This window comes from Macaca fascicularis, chromosome 17 (genome assembly GCF_037993035.2).
Source record: "Macaca fascicularis isolate 582-1 chromosome 17, T2T-MFA8v1.1".
Classification (NCBI taxonomy): Eukaryota; Metazoa; Chordata; class Mammalia; order Primates; family Cercopithecidae; genus Macaca; species Macaca fascicularis.
Window position 1 is genome coordinate 22193045 of NC_088391.1, and position 16101 is coordinate 22209145.

Consider the following 16101-nt stretch of genomic DNA (forward strand, 5'->3'; position numbering starts at 1 on the left):
TTGGAATGTGAGAAGTGATGAATGCCACATCCAGTACTAACTTATTAGAAAATTCCCACGCATGTGCCTCCATACGTTGTTCTCCTGGGTGGAACAGAGACAGCCCTCAAGGAAATGTTGGAAGTTGTGCATTGAAGGTGGTGGAGTCTCTATCAGTTTTGGTTCCTAAATACCTGAGTGGAGGAGGCTGCCTTTCAAATTATGATACAATGATATTTTAAAAAGCAGTCTATGCTTTTTGCGAATTCACTTATAGGTAGTAAAATTAGAAGCACTTGCCAAGTGAGAAGAGCAGCTCCTGGCATCCAGGAATTGATCTGATGCTCACATCTAAATCTCAGTGTTATTATAAACTGATCTGATCCGACACTGAAGTTAAGCCTTGTTCCACTGTTGGATGTTAAGTAGTCACACAGAATATCCACTTCACACAAGGTCATCATGCAATCCACAAAGTACCAAACATCATCTCCTCTAAGTGAATGACTGCTACTTCTTCACTAATTACAGCTTCATAGTCACTCTAGGTCCTTCCCATAGGAAAGATTTACTGAGATACCCAATCATAAAATTGTCCCCACAGTCTGATGGCGTCCAATCCAGAGTAACTCCCTGCCTCCGTAGACCTCCCCAAAATTACCCAACCAAAACACAAATCCTGTAGTAGGGTCTTTCTAACACTTTCTCACGGAGATAACTCACCATTCCCTATGGTATGCATTTTCCTTTGCTGCAATGAGTAATAAACCCAACTTGTTCAACTACAGGTATGTTCCTGGTAGTTTTTGGTTAAAGCACATTGACAAATGTTACATACCAGGACAGTGGTTATTGCTAGGGAAAGACAGAGAAGGAAAGGATGAGGGTGGAGGGATAGCTGTCTTTGTAATATTTATTTTTTTAATTAACCGAATACAAGTAATATCTTAACAATATGGCCTTAGTGGTTGATACATATTTTCTGTGTGTTTGAAATGTTTCTCAAATAAAAAGGGAAAAAAACTCACACAGACTATGGTGGTGTTTACTAGGGAGACTTGGCAGGTCCCATTCCAGATTTCATAGAACAGTAGTTTCCAGAATGCCAGTGGGAAGACCAGTGTGGCGCTGGCTACATGAGAATCACCTGTGGTGCTTCCTAGAAATTACTGGACTTAAGCCTTTGACTCTAATTCAGCACGTCTGGAGTGGGATCTGGGAATCTGCGTTTCTTAAAAGCACCCCTGGTGATGGTAAGAACTACTACAGTAGTACAGATGGATATTCAATGTGCATAATTATCTTAAGTCTACATGATTCTGACTTATGAATAATTCATGCTATATAACACATTTGGAAATAAAACCTCAGTGTGTCTTAGGAACTGTATAATCTAATAATGCATTCTACATGTACTTTGCAATAGCTTCACAAACCTGAACTTTGCCACCATGAGGTTTAGGTAAGTAATCATTCGTACAGGCATGCATATATTCATGCAGGCAACAAATATTTCCTGAGTCTCTGCCATGTGCTTAGCAATATGGGTTGTAGGACAATCTAAAGAAGTATTATTTTGCTCGAGTCAGTTTCACATAACTGGGTATGAGCAAATGACATTCACACACCTACAAGCACTCACAGAGCCTATGTAAGTAAGAGAGTGAGAGAAAATCTATTGGGATACACAAAACCTGTTTAAGAGATCACAAGAACAAGATTTATAAAACAAAACATGAAAGTGAGTAGTAATGCTGGGAGAACTTTGTACTTAATCAAAGTAATCAACCTATTACATAAACTTTAAGGAATTCTTTCCCTTCATTTATCTGGTCTTTAATAATTTAATTTTTAGTTGCACAAGTAATACATAAATACGAGTCAGAAAATAGAATAGAAATTAGATAAAAATATAAAGAAAAAAGTTAAGGTCCTATATAACATCTCTGTCAACCTGACTCCTTTCCCCAAAGGACATCATGAATTGTCAAGTATGTATCCTGATTATTTTCTATTAATTGATAAATATCTATTTTAAATTACATACAAATGAACAGTGATTTACCTTGGGGGAGGGTAATTAGGATAAGGCAGAGAAGGCCGGCTGTTCTCTAAAATGTGTTTCTCTGCTTCCTGGATATATAGCTAGACTACATTTCCCAGCTCCCACACAATTAGATGTGACCGAGGAGCATATTTCTGCATTCTAGTCAATGAAATGTGAGTAAATGTATGGGCCAGGCTGAAGTGATCCACATCAATAACCTCTCACAGGATTCTTAATACTCTTTCCTCCTTCTAACTGATGATGGTGGGCTTGCAAGGCATTTGCAAAAGATAGTAGAGTCACCCTTTGCCTGAAGCTTTTAATGCCAGGGGGCAAAAGCTAACCTGACTCAAACATCAGCCCTGGATCATTCCACAAGAAAGATATAAACCTCTTGTTCTTTAAGTCACCGAAATTTTGGTGTTTACGTTTTTTAACTACAGCTTTTCCTACCCTAACAGACTTTTTTCTTTAAGTGGGATACTATATTTTGTTCTGAAAATAGATTTTTGTCATCTAACCACATCTTCGAGATTTTTCCATATTTATAAACATATATCTTATTCCTTTTGGCAGCTGACTGGCATTTTATGATATGGACATAATACATGTAACATTCTTATGGATGGATATTTATGGTTTTTTCCAGTGAGCATCCTGGTATATACATCTTGTTCAAATACATAAATACTTTTCTAGGATATAAACCTAGAAGTAGAATTTTATTCTAATATAGGTTCACATAAATAGATATACAAATTTTTGTTTTTGTTTTTTGAGACAGGGTCTCACACTGTTGCCCAGGCTGGACAGCAGCCTTGACCTCCTGGGTTCAAGTGATCCTCCTACATCAACCTCCCAAATAGTTGGGCTACGGGAGCACACCACCATGCCCAGCTAATATTTTTTTAGAGGTGGGGCCTTGCTGTGTTGCCCAGGCTGATCACTTCTGGCCTCAAGTGATCCTCCCACCTCAGCCTCCCAAAGTATTGGGATTACAAGCATGAGCCACTGCACTCAGCCTATGCATGATTAAACCATGCTTAATAGTGCCAAGCTGATCTACACAAATTTATATATATTCACCAAAAGTTAACTTTATGAAAGTGCCAATTCAGAACCAAGGATAACCTCCTTTAAGTACTAGTCCTATCCTGTCTTGCACATTCCTATTTATCTCCGTCACCTCCGAGTGTCCCAGTCTCACCCATCATTCAATATCACTCAATGTCTCAATCCCACACTGCCCCGTATGTCAGCCACTTAAGCCCCCCCACCTCCCTCTAGCCTTCCAAACCTTTCCAAGGGGGCAAAAATCTCTTTATCTTTAACCAAGAGTTAACAACTCAGGATTCTTAACCTCACGTCAGAAAGTCTCCCTCAAATACAAAATGACTATTAGGCAAACACCCAGGTAAAAATAAATTGTGGGCAAGATCCATTTACAAATGCTAAAATCACTGGGCAAAGGTTTGCAGATAACAGGATATTAGTATAGTCTTAAAGGATCTCTCCGAAGACATTCATCAACTGCAAAGAGAAAAACAATAACTCAACAGTGGAGACCACCTCACCAAATGATCCAAGTAAATATCACCAGTGATAAGGATACTGACCATCATGTACCCTCTGACGTGATGCACTGAGAAGGACACGGCATCACTTCTGTAATTTTCTTGTTGGAAATTATAACTTCAAGCTATTCATGAGAAAACATCAAACAAACCCAAACTGGGGGACATTCTACAAAGTAATTATCCAATACCCACTGAAAGTGTTAAGTTCATGAAAGAGAAGGGGAAAAAATGAGGTACTGTCACATATTGGAGGAAATTAAGGAATCATAGTGACTGGGTGTTTTATGTGATCCTGAATTGGATCCTGAAATAGAAAAGAAGAACTGGAGGGAAACTGATGGAATGTGAATAAGGTCTGTAGGTTATATTAATAGTACTGTACCAATGTTAATTTTCTGATTTTGATCATTGTACTATGGCTATATAAGATATTAATGTTAGCTAGATGAAGGTTTTATTGGAAACCATTTTTCTACTATTTTTGTACCTTTAAGTTGGAAATTATTTCAACATAAAAAATTTTTAAAAAAACGCCGGGCGCGGTGGCTCACGCCTGTAATCCCAGCACTTTGGGAGGCCGAGGCGGGCGGATCACAAGGTCAGGAGATCGAGACCACGGTGAAACCCCGTCTCTACTAAAAATACAAAAAAAATTAGCCGGCGCGGTTGTGGGCGCCTGTAGTCCCAGCTACTCGGGAGGCTGAGGCAGGAGAATGGCGGGAACCCGGGAGGCGGAGCTTGCAGTGAGCCGAGATCGCACCACTGCACTCCAGCCTGGGCGACAGAGCGAGACTCCGTCTCAAAAAAAAAAAAAAAAAAAAAAAAATTTAAAAAAAAAAAAGAGTCGGCCTCACTTTCCCACATTGTCTGAAACCTGACCACCTCTTGAGAAGAGTACTTCCTCCGACCGCCGGATATGGAGCTATTTTACTTCTCATATACATATTCCTTGGTGCCTGAAAGTGAAGCAGACATCCTGTTTGCTCCCAATCTACTTCCAGACCATTACTTCCCCCATCACCTGCAAAACATGTTTGCTCCTGTAGTTCCCACAACACAGAATATACCATCCTCTTTGCCATTGTCATCCTTCAACTTTCTGGTCAACCATCTCTCATTTGTTTAAGATTTCAGCCTTTGGTGCACCCAGGAGGCGTGGGCATCATGTAATTGGCAATTGGTCAAGGCTGGTGCCAGACCCAGCCTCCTGAAGGAACCATGTCCTGCAGCTTTGGGTGCTACTCGCCATGTCAGGCAGACACTGCTGCCCACGAGGAGCTGCTTTTTGAATTCTCTGTGAATGTTGGAAGGAGGAACGCCAGAGCTGCTGGCTGAAAATCATCCAAACAAGAGGAATACCCCACAGCATGGACTTCCTGGTTTTCTTCCTGCTCTACTGGCTTTGGTGCCAGTTGGTTATGTTGTGACCTGTTTTTTGCTAGAAAACCCATGATTTGAAATGCCTGGTCAGGGCAGGAGCACAGATATTTTCCTGTATAATTCCAGAATGTCTTCAGAAAGCCATGTAAAGATTGCTTCATTACATTTCCCATACATGAAACCATACCTTCATTATCCTTCACCTGGTCTTGCAAGGGATGGTGAATGCTGAATATACCTGGGAAATACCTGGCTACCATCAAAAGCTAGTTCTCCTGTATTACCTTCTTCTGCCCTATCTGCTTCTGATTGTAGACCCGTTTATTTCCACCCTAACTTGTGTAACTGATTCTGGCATTATAACAAAAGCAAGTGAATTATTTCTTCAAGTTTATAAATTCAATGAAGTGATGTTTCTAAAGAGGTGAGGTGCTCTACTTATGATTTACGAACACCAGCTCGATCTAAGCACTGACTGCAGTGTGTGCACCATTTTGATCATCATTGGGTTTGGGTGAACAACTGCATCTGGGCTTGGAACACCAGTTATTAATACGTTCTCATCTACCTCTTGATGTTGATGACCTCGGCTGCTGCCATGGCCATTGTGAGCAATGCGTTTCTGGTCAACTTGGTGGTATTGTTGGATTTGCACTAGACTTACACTGATGACCTCAGACACTTCCAGTTTATAGACTTGATTTTTCTTATTCAGTACCTGTTCCGGACCTTTCCAACAATTGTCTTCATGCTGGGGTTGTGGTTGGGGAGGATGTTGTAATGGTCCTGAGCTTCCTCCTGAGTGCTTTGCTCTGTACCTGGTTGCCACCAACCAGACTGCTAATGAGTGGTACAGAGGTGACTGGGTCCCATGCCAGCATTGCCCCCTCACGGTCTGACCCCATCAGGAAAGCCCTAAATCTACCAGAACATTCACTCCCATGGGCTCTGGAGCAACCTTTGAGAGATCTTTCTACCTGCCATTCCATACTATGAGAGAAAGAAGAAAGAAGAATGGAAAGAGTATTACTGCCTTTTAAATATAGTATGCATTTATTTATTTTTAAAAAACCCTTCAGCCTTCCTCCTTATCTTGACTACTGTTAACATGGATATCTTATGTGCTCTCCCCAACCACAAGCTGTGTTTCGTGATTTCTTGGTCTCCAGTAACTCTTCTTCACTCTACCTCAGCCATACTGCCAGGGCCGTACCCTTGTCATTGTTGTCATGAAAAAATGTCCTCTCTCCAAACTGTCTGATAAATTCCATTCCTGAACACAACTTTCTGTCATTCCATGTTCTTTCAAGTACTATCAATATAACAACATTCCAGTCTCTCTGGGATTTCTAAACCACTGATTCCCCACCTCTTTCTAACCATCAGTTCCCATCTATTTTAATTCTTGTGCGGCTTAGAGCCCATAGTCCAATTTTTAAATCTTTCCCTTACAAATTCCTTTCTTCCTCTTCTCCCTGCTTCCATCATATATGTCTGGAAAAATCTCAAACTTAGATCAAGCCAACTATCTGTTTTCTCTGAGTCTGCACCAGAACAAACAAACAAACAAATAAATAAATAAATAAATAAATAAATAAATAAAGTTGAGAAAAATAACATATTTGGTGTTTTGGGATGGGAGGTATGAAGAAGGATGCAGTGGTGACGTAGACTGGCTTCAAATGAAGTCCATTAACTCTAGCTTCATCCTACTGAATTCTACTACTCCATTTCACTCATAAATTCTTTTTTTTTTTTTTTTGAGATGGAGTTTTGCTCCTGTTGCCCAGGCTGGAGTGTAATGACGTGATCTCGGCTCACTGAACCTCCGCCTCCTGGGTTCAAGTGATTCTCCCGCCTTAGCCTCTTGAGTAGCTGAGATTATGGGCACCTGCCACCATACCCGGCTAATTTTTTGTATTTTTAGTAGAGACAGGTTGGTCTCAAACTCCTGACCCCAGGCCGGGCGCGGTGGCTCAAGCCTGTAATCCCAGCACTTTGGGAGGCCGAGACGGGTGGATCACGAGGTCAGGAGATCGAGACCATCCTGGTGAACATGGTGAAACCCCGTCTCTACTAAAAAATACAAAAAAAAAAAAACTAGCCGGGCGAGGTGGCGGCGCCTGTAGTCCCAGCTACTCGGGAGGCTAAGGCAGGAGAATGGCGTGAACCCGGGAGGCGGAGCTTGCAGTGAGCTGAGATCCGGCCACTGCAACTCCAGCCCGGGAGACAGAGCGAGACTCCGTCTCAAAAAAAAAAAAAAAAAAAAAAAAAAAACTCCTGACCCCAAGTGATTCACCTGCCTCAGCCTCCCAAAGTGCTGGGATTACAGGCATGAGCCACCATGCCCAGCCCACTCATTAATTCTTCTCCTGTACCTTTTGTTTGTTCTCAGTTCTCAGCTGACAATCTTCTCATACTTCATTGAGAATAGAGAAATAAGCATTTCATCTTGTCAACACAAAATCTTTAAGTCTTCCTATATCTGTACCTATCTTCCTTTAACAAAAATGTAAAGAGTGCTTCCTTAATTAAAGGGAAGTACTCTCCTTTTAATCATTGACTAATCATTAAGCATTGGTTACGTATACTCAGGAACCTATTCATATAATCTTTCTAGTGTCTAGTCTTCCCCTTGTGTCTAGTCTTCCCCTTGTGTCTAGTCTTCCCCTCCTCTCCTGGATCATTTCTATCAGCATACAAACATGACCCATTAAGAAAACTTTTGATTCCACAGCCTCATCCAGTTACTGCCTCATTTCATTGTTCTCACTTTCAAATTATTCAAGAGTTACTGCTAAATGCCAAATCTATTCCCATATCTCCATTTACTCATGAGTCCAATTCAATCAAGCTCTAGCCCCATCATCATGCCCAAATCATTCCTGTCAAGATCACAGCCATCGTCACTGGTCCTCCTCTCATCTGACCTTTCAACACTGGTGGAGAATTGACTAATTTCTCCTTTCGGAAACATGTCTGTCCTGTTTTCCATGATACTACACTCTTGATTTGCCCAACCTCTCAGATGTCCTTTAGTATCTACCTGAACTCTACATGATAGAGCTCCTCTGTATTTGGTCCTGGGCCCTCTTCTCAAACCTGCAATTTCATCTTAAGTGACTTTATCCATTTTCATGGCTTTATATTTACATGCTAATAATTCCTAAATTTATGTTTCCCACACATCTGCTCAGTGAGACCAAATTCATGTGTACAACTGCCCATTTGATATCTCCAAATCATCTCAAACTTAAACTCTTGATATTCTTCTAAATATATAAGCTTAAACTTAACTTAAACTCTTGATTTTTTCTTCCCGAACCTTGGTTTTCACCTAGTAGCCCCCATCTCAATACATGGCATAACTACACCTCCAATACTCCAAGTCAGAAACTTGGGAGTCATCCTTGATTCTTCCTTCTTCTTCATCCCCAATATCAATATGTCCTGTTGAACTTACATACAATATGTAGGTATAGTCATATGTCAGAGATACTGTGAGTTTGCTTCTAGACCACTACAAAAAAGCAAATCAAACATTGCAATAAATTGAGTCACACAAATGTTTTTGTTTTCCATTCATATAAAAGTTGGGTTTACACTATATTGTAGTCTGTTAGGTGTGCAACAGCACTATGTCTTTAAAAATGTATACCTTAATTTAAAAATACTTTATTGCTAAAAAAGTGCTAACATCTGAGCCTTGGGTGAGTTGTAATATTTTTGCTGGTGGAGGCTCTTGTTGATACTTGCTGACTAATCAGGGTGGTAGTTGCTAAAGGCCAGAGTTGCTGTGGCAATTTCTTAAAATAAGACATTGAAGTTTGCCACATCAATTGACTCTTTCTTTCATGAAAGATTTGTGTGTAGCATGCAATGCTGTTTGACAGCATTTTACCCATAACAGAACTTCATTCAAAATGGAAGTCAATCTCTTAAACCCTGCCACCACTTTATCAGCTAGGTTTATACAATATTCTAAATTTTAAGTCATTTCGTCAATGTTCACAGCATCTTCATCAGGAGTAGTTCCCATCTCAACAAATCCTTTTCTTTGCTCATCCACAAAAAGCAACTCCTCATCCATTGATGTTTGATCCTAAGATTGCAACAATTCATTCACATCTTCAGATTCCACTTCTAATTCTAGTTCTCTTGCTATTTCCACATCTGCAGTGACTTCCTCCACTGAAGTTTTGAGTCCATCAATGTCATCCATGAGGGCTGGGATCAACCTGTTCCATATTCCGGTTAATGTTGATATTTTGACCTCCTCCCATGAATCACAAGTGTTCTTGATGGCATCTAGAATGGTAAATCCCTTCTAGAAGATTTTCAGTTTAGTTTGCCCAGATCCATCAGAAGAATCACCATCTATAGCCTTAAAAAAATCGATTTCTTTTTTTTTTTTTTTTTTTTGAGACAGAGTCTCGCTCTGTCGCCCGGGCTGGAGTGCAGTGGCCGGATCTCAGCTCACTGCAAGCTCCGCCTCCCGGGTTCACGCCATTCTCCTGCCTCAGCCTCCCAGGTAGCTGGGACTACAGGCGCCGCCACCGCGCCCGGCTAGTTTTTTGTATTTTTTAGTAGAGACGGGGTTTCACCGTGTTAGCCAGGATGGTCTCGATTTCCTGACCTCGTGATCCACCCGTCTCGGCCTCCCAAAGTGCTGGGATTACAGGCTTGAGCCACCGCGCCCGGCCTAAAAATCGATTTCTTAAATAAGATGTGAACATCAAATTTCTTCCTTGATCCACAGGCTGCAGAATGGAGACTGCATTGGCAGGCATGAAAACATTAATCTCCTTGTATATCTTCCAGGCATCTCAAACTTAGCATGTCTGTCCTTGAACTTTTGATATTCTTCTTCCCAAACCTTGGTTCTTCGTTTTGATATTTGGTTTAGAAATACTGCCAAATATCCTAATAGGTATTAGAACCAACGTTTGGGAAGAAAAAATATCAAAAGTTTAAGTTTAGATATGCTAACTTTAAAGGCCTGGGAAATATACAAGGAAATTAATGTTGTTTTCATGGGTGATTAGGTGCATTGTCAGTGAGCAGCAATATTTTGAAAGGAACTTTTTCTTCTGAGCAGGTCTTATTAGCGGGCTTAAAATATTCAGTAAACCATGTTGTAAACAGAGGTGCTGCCATCTAGGCTGTTATTCCATTCATAGAGCATACACACAATTTAGCACACTTTTTTAAGGGCCCTAGGATTTTCAGAATGGCAAATGAGCATTGGCTTCAACTTAAAGTCACTATCTGCATTAGCCCCTAACAAAAGTTAGCCTGTCCTTTGAAGTAGGTATTGACGTCTCCTCTCTACATATGAAAGTCCTAGATGGCATTTTCTTCCAATAGAAGGCCATTTCATCTACATTAAAAATCTGTGGCTCAACCCCTGTAATCTCAGCACTTTGGGAGGCTGAGGTGGGCAGATCACCTGAGGTCAGGAGTTCAAGACAAGCCTGGCTAATATGGTGAAACCCCATCTCTACTAAAAATACAAGAAATTAGCCGGGCATGGTGGTGGGTGCCTGTAATCCCAGCAACTCAGGAGACTGAGGCAGGAGAATCACTTGAACCTGGGAGGCAGAGGTTGCAGTGAGCTGAGATGGCACCACTGCACTCCAGCCTGGGAGACAAAGCAAGACTCTGTCAAAAAAAAAAAAAAAAATCTGTTGTTTAGCATACACATCTTCATCAGTGATCTTAACTAGATCTTCTGGATATCTTGCAGTTTCTACATCAGCACATTCTACTTCACATTGCAAGTTTATATTATGGAGCAGGCTTTTCCTTAAACCTCATGAACCAACCTCTGCTAGTTTCTAACTTTTCTTCTGCAGCTTCCTCATCTCTCTCTCAGCTTTCATAGAAATAAAGAGTGTTAGGGCCTTACTCTAGCTTAGGCTTTGACTTAAGGGAACGTTTTGGCTGGTCTGATGTTCTATCCTGACCACTTGAACTTTCTCCATATTAGCAATACAGCTAGTTTGCCTACTTATCATTCACATGTTCACTGGAGTAGCATTTTTAATTTCCTTTGAGAACTTTTCTTTTGCATTCACAACTTGCTAACAAGTACAAGGGGTCTAGCTTTTGGCCTATCTTGGTTTTCAACACGCCTCCACACTGAACTTAGTCATTTCTAGCTTTTGATTTAAAATGAGACATGTGTGATATTTCCTTTTACTTGAATGCTTAGGGGCCATGGTAGGGTTATTAATCGGCCTAGTTTCAGTATTGTTGTGTCTCAGGTAATAGGAAGACCCCAAGAGGAGAGAGAGATAGACAGGGGAACAGCCAGTCAGGGGAGCAGTCAGAACACATGCAACATTTATTGATTAAATTCACTGTCATTTGTGGATCCCCAAAACAATTACAATAGTAACAACAAAGATCACTGATCACTGATCACCAAATCAGATGTCATCATAATGAAAAGGTTTGAAATATTGCACAGATTACCAAAATGTGACACTATGACCCAAAGTGGAAAAATGGCACCAATAGGCTTGCTCAACACAGGGTTGCCACAAACTGACAATTTATAAGATTTTAAAAATGGATTAACTGTGAGGTGCGATAAAGCAAAGTCCAATAAAACAAGGCATGCCTGTACTTTTCTCTGCACTGACATCACTTAAGCTGAGCCACCACCAACTCTTATCTGGACTACTACAGTAACATCTTTAGTAGTTTCTCCATTTCTTCTCTTGCCTTCTCAAATCTATTCACAACACAGCAACCAGAGTAGTCATTTCTTTCTGAAAAATAAAAATCTTCTACAGGTTATCCTTGTGGCTTGAAAAAAATGCAGACTCTGTGCCATGGCCCATGTGGTCCACTTGACCTGCCTAGCTCCTGCCTGCCTTGTCAACTTCGTGATCTCTTTTTTTCACTTCAGCCCATACACACCAGCTTCCTTTCAGGTTGCTGAGTACCCTATATGCCATTGCCTCAGCCTAGAACTTTCTTTCTGGTTCTCTGTATGGCTGGTTCCTTCTCATCCTTTTGTCTCCAGTTCAAATGTCATTTTCTTGGAAAGTCAGGTCCTACCTATCACCCTAAGGAGATTTTCCCTTCCCAGTCCCATTATGCTCAATCACTTACCCTATCTCTAACACTATGTTTCTTCATAGGAATTGTTCGAATCCTACACAGTTATCCTACACAGTTCTTTGTTAGCTTGTCTATTAATTTCCACACTTGCTCATGGAGCCATAGTTGCTTTACTCACAAATACATGCCTAGAACCTAATATAGTGCTTGACACACACTAGGAGCTTATCGGTTTAGAGGATTTTTCTGTTTGGGGTTTTTAAGTGATAGGGTCTCCCCTGAGTCACCCAGCCTGGAGTGCAGTGGTGTGAACATAACTCACTGCAGCCTCAAACTCCTGGCTCAAGTGATCCACCTGCCTCAGCCTCCCAAGTAGCCAGGACTGCAGGCACGTGCTACCACACCTGACTCATGCTCGTTGTTGAATAAATGAAAGCTCCTTTCCTAATATAAAGTATTATCAGTCCATTGACATTTTTGCCACTGTATAATAAAATCTATATTTGTGTTTCCCTAATCATTAGTGAAGCTGAATATTTTGATTCCTATTTTCTTTTAACTGCTTGTTCAAGTAATTTGCCAATTTTTGAGTTGTTATTTTCTTATTATCCTATAAACATTCTTTGTGAAATTAAGCCTTTATCCATTTTGTTTGGGGCAAACATTTTTTCCTAGATTATTATTTGCTTAAAACGTTCTTCATTATATCTTGTATGACAGATTTTAAAATTTTTATGTACTTAAATCTATGGTCTCTCTTTATGGCTTCTGAGATTTGATTATTGCTTAAAAAGGAGTTTCTACTCCCAAAGTATAAAATCATCCTTCATTACATTTTTATTGTGTTGAATCAATACAAATTGTCAAATTGTCTATTCTTTTGACATTGGTTTGAAAGAAATACTTTCATTCATAGCTAAAGTCCTAAATACTGAATTTTTATATAAACATGGGTCTACTTTTAGATTCTCTATAGCATTCAATGAATCAATTCATAGATTAACTACAATGCCAATAACACTTTGTTATTCCAACAGGCTTTAAAGTTTTTAGTCTTTTTATCTCAAAGTAATTTCAATTGTTGTTTTAATTTTTCCCCAATAGTCATTTTTAAAGAAAGTCTAAATTTTTTAATTAAAAACTTAGTGGGGCCTAGTGGTGCACACCCAGAGTTCTCCTACTTGGGAGGCTGAGGTGGGAGGATTGCTCAAGTCCAGGAGGTCAAGGCTACAGCAAACCATGGTCATGCCACTGTACTCTAGCCTGGGTGACAGAGCAAGACACTGGGGGAAAAAAAAAAGAACAGTAAAAAATTTTTTAAGTAAAAAGACTTCATAATTTCATATTCCTTAATTTCTAATTTTACTACGTTTTTCTCAGGGACTGTGGCTTTCTAGGATTTGGGGGTTTTTTGGAGGTTACCAAGAGTCTTTGAGGCCTTGAAGAAGGCCAATTTTGTGGGAGATTTTAGTCAGTCTTTTTAAAGTCAGTATTGATGAAGAATATTTGTTTTCACAGATTGGGTACAACATTTTATGTCTATACAATTATGCTTAGCATTGTTATTCAAATCCTCCTTCCCTTACAGAGTTTTTTGGTTCACTTGGTCTGTTAATTTCTATGGAGAATTAAATAAAAGGAAAATTTGGCAAATCCATAGTCTATATTCGAGACAAATAGTTTTTGTCATATGTATTTCAAATCTATTTTGATAAAGATTTTTGACTTGCATTTTCCTTTGGATTATATATTTTATCTGCATAAAATATCTTTTATCATGTTGAATGTTTTTCACCTTGAATTCAATTTGTCTCATACTAATATTGCTTCTTTTGTTAGCATTTAGGTGTATAACTTTGTTTTCAACTCTTGATTTATAGATATCCTGTGTAATCAAATATAGCTAGATTTGTATTTTTTTAGGCAATCCAAGAGCTTTTTTTCTAATAAGATAATTTAGCCTGTATACCTTTTTTGTGAATGCTGACTTGTTGGACTTAATATTTTGCTTTTTTGTTACTTTTTATTGGAAAATTCCACCTTCTTTTCCGCCTTTTATTGTAAAGGCAGAAATTGATGATCACATTTTTATTTGTTGTATTATACTTACATGTTTTTGTGTTGTTATCCTAATTTGTACATATAATTAGCACATAATTAAACATAATAAGAATATTTATTTTTCTATGAATCTCTGGAATTGATATCAATATCTAACATTCACTCATGCAACAAAGGAAAAAAATTTATTGTAGTTCATATCCCTGTCTCTTCCTTGTGCCTCTTCTAGTGCTAAAATCCTCCATGATTTTAATTAGATCCTGTTGATTATTATTTAAACAGAAAAACAAGCATATATTTGACCACAAATGTCACTGTCTTCTTTGTTCACAATTGTTCTGGTATCTATGCCTTCCTCTTTCTTGGATTTATTATTTGTTCAACTAGAGTTCATTTTCATGTAATTTTTAAAATAAGCCTCTTAGAGCTCACATAGAAGTGATGAAGTTGGCTATGCAGATGGCTTGTCTCCAGGATGGGGACTCATATTTCCCCAGGTATAGTATGTTTACCAGGAGTACTTTCTGGGCCCCAGGGCCTTCTTAGTGAATCTTATGCATCAAGAAGAGGTTCTCAGGCTCTATCATTGGGGGTAAAGACTGAAGTTGGCTGCTCACTTTCCCTCACTTTTTCCTCTGCTGTCCTTGATGGAGTCACACTGTATTCAGCATCTCTTTCCAAACACTATCCTAGATCTCTTATGTGCATTGTATCAATTAATCTTCTTCTGAGTTAGCAGCTATTGTTACCCCCTACCCCAGGCTATATGTGAGGAAACAAGGCCCCAAGAGGTTAAATAATGTTCTATTAATGAGGAAAAATGTTGTAACTTAAACTCAGGCAGTCTAACCCCCAGATACCCTGCCCTCCCAAAAGGAAAACATGGATGGTACTAGGTTCCAGTGATAAGAAAACCAAGTGAAACTATTTTGTAAAAAAGGAACTAGTCAACTTTTATTTTTTACTAATTATTAATTGCCTACAGAGAAAGACAAAAACTGGCCTGGCCAACCTACAGAACGGGAGAAAATTGTTGCAATCTATCCACCTGACAAAGGGCTAATAATCAGCATCTACAAAGAATTTAAACAAATTTACAAGAAAAAAAACAACCCCATCAAAAAGTGGGCAAAGCATACGAACAGACACTTCTCAAAAGAAGACATATATGCAGCCAACAAATAATGATGCAGCCAACAAACAAACAATGAGCTTTTATGAATAAAAGCTCACTATCATTGGTCATTAGAGAAATGTAAATCAAAATCACAATGAGATACCATCTCATGCCAGTTAGAATGGCAATCATTAAAAAGTCAGGAAAAAACAGTCACTGGAGAGGATGTGGAGAAACAAGAACACTTTTACACTGTTGGTGGGAGTGTAAGTTAGTTCAACCATTGTAGAAGACAGTGTGGTGATTCTTTAAGGATCTAGAAACGGAAATATCATTTGACCCAGCAATCCAAATACTGGGTATATACCCAAAGGATTATAAATCATTCTACTATAAAGACACATGCACACATATATTTATTGCAGCATTGTTCACAATAGCAAAGACTTGGAACCAACCCAAATGCCCATCAATGTTAGGCTGGATAAAGAAAATGTGGCATATATATACCATGGAATACTATGCAGACATAAAAAAAAGGATGAGTTCATGTGCTTTGCAGAGACATGAATAAAGCTGGAAACCATCATTCTCAGAAAACTAACACAGGAACAGAAAACCAAACATCGCATGTTCTCATTCATAAGTGGGAGTTGAACAATGAGAACACATGGACACAGGGAGGGGAATATCACACACCAGGGCCTGTAATGGGGTGGGGGGCTAGGGGAGGGACAGCATTAGGAGAAATACCTAATGTAGATGACGAATTGATGGGTGCAGCAAACCACCATGGCACGTGTATACCTATGTAACAAACCTGCACATTCTTCACATGTATCTCAGAAATTAAAGTATAATTAAAAATA

General features: G+C 39.3%; 1 protein-coding gene and 1 pseudogene across 26 annotated transcripts in view; one reads left to right on the forward strand and one right to left on the reverse strand.

Moving 5' to 3' along the window:
- The window catches only part of EPSTI1 (epithelial stromal interaction 1), a 307624-nt gene that overhangs the window by 235272 nt on the left and 56251 nt on the right, over positions 1-16101 (reverse strand). The gene's annotated exons all lie outside the window — the stretch shown is intronic.
- On the forward strand, positions 4904-10793 carry LOC123569873 (palmitoyltransferase ZDHHC4-like; annotated as a pseudogene).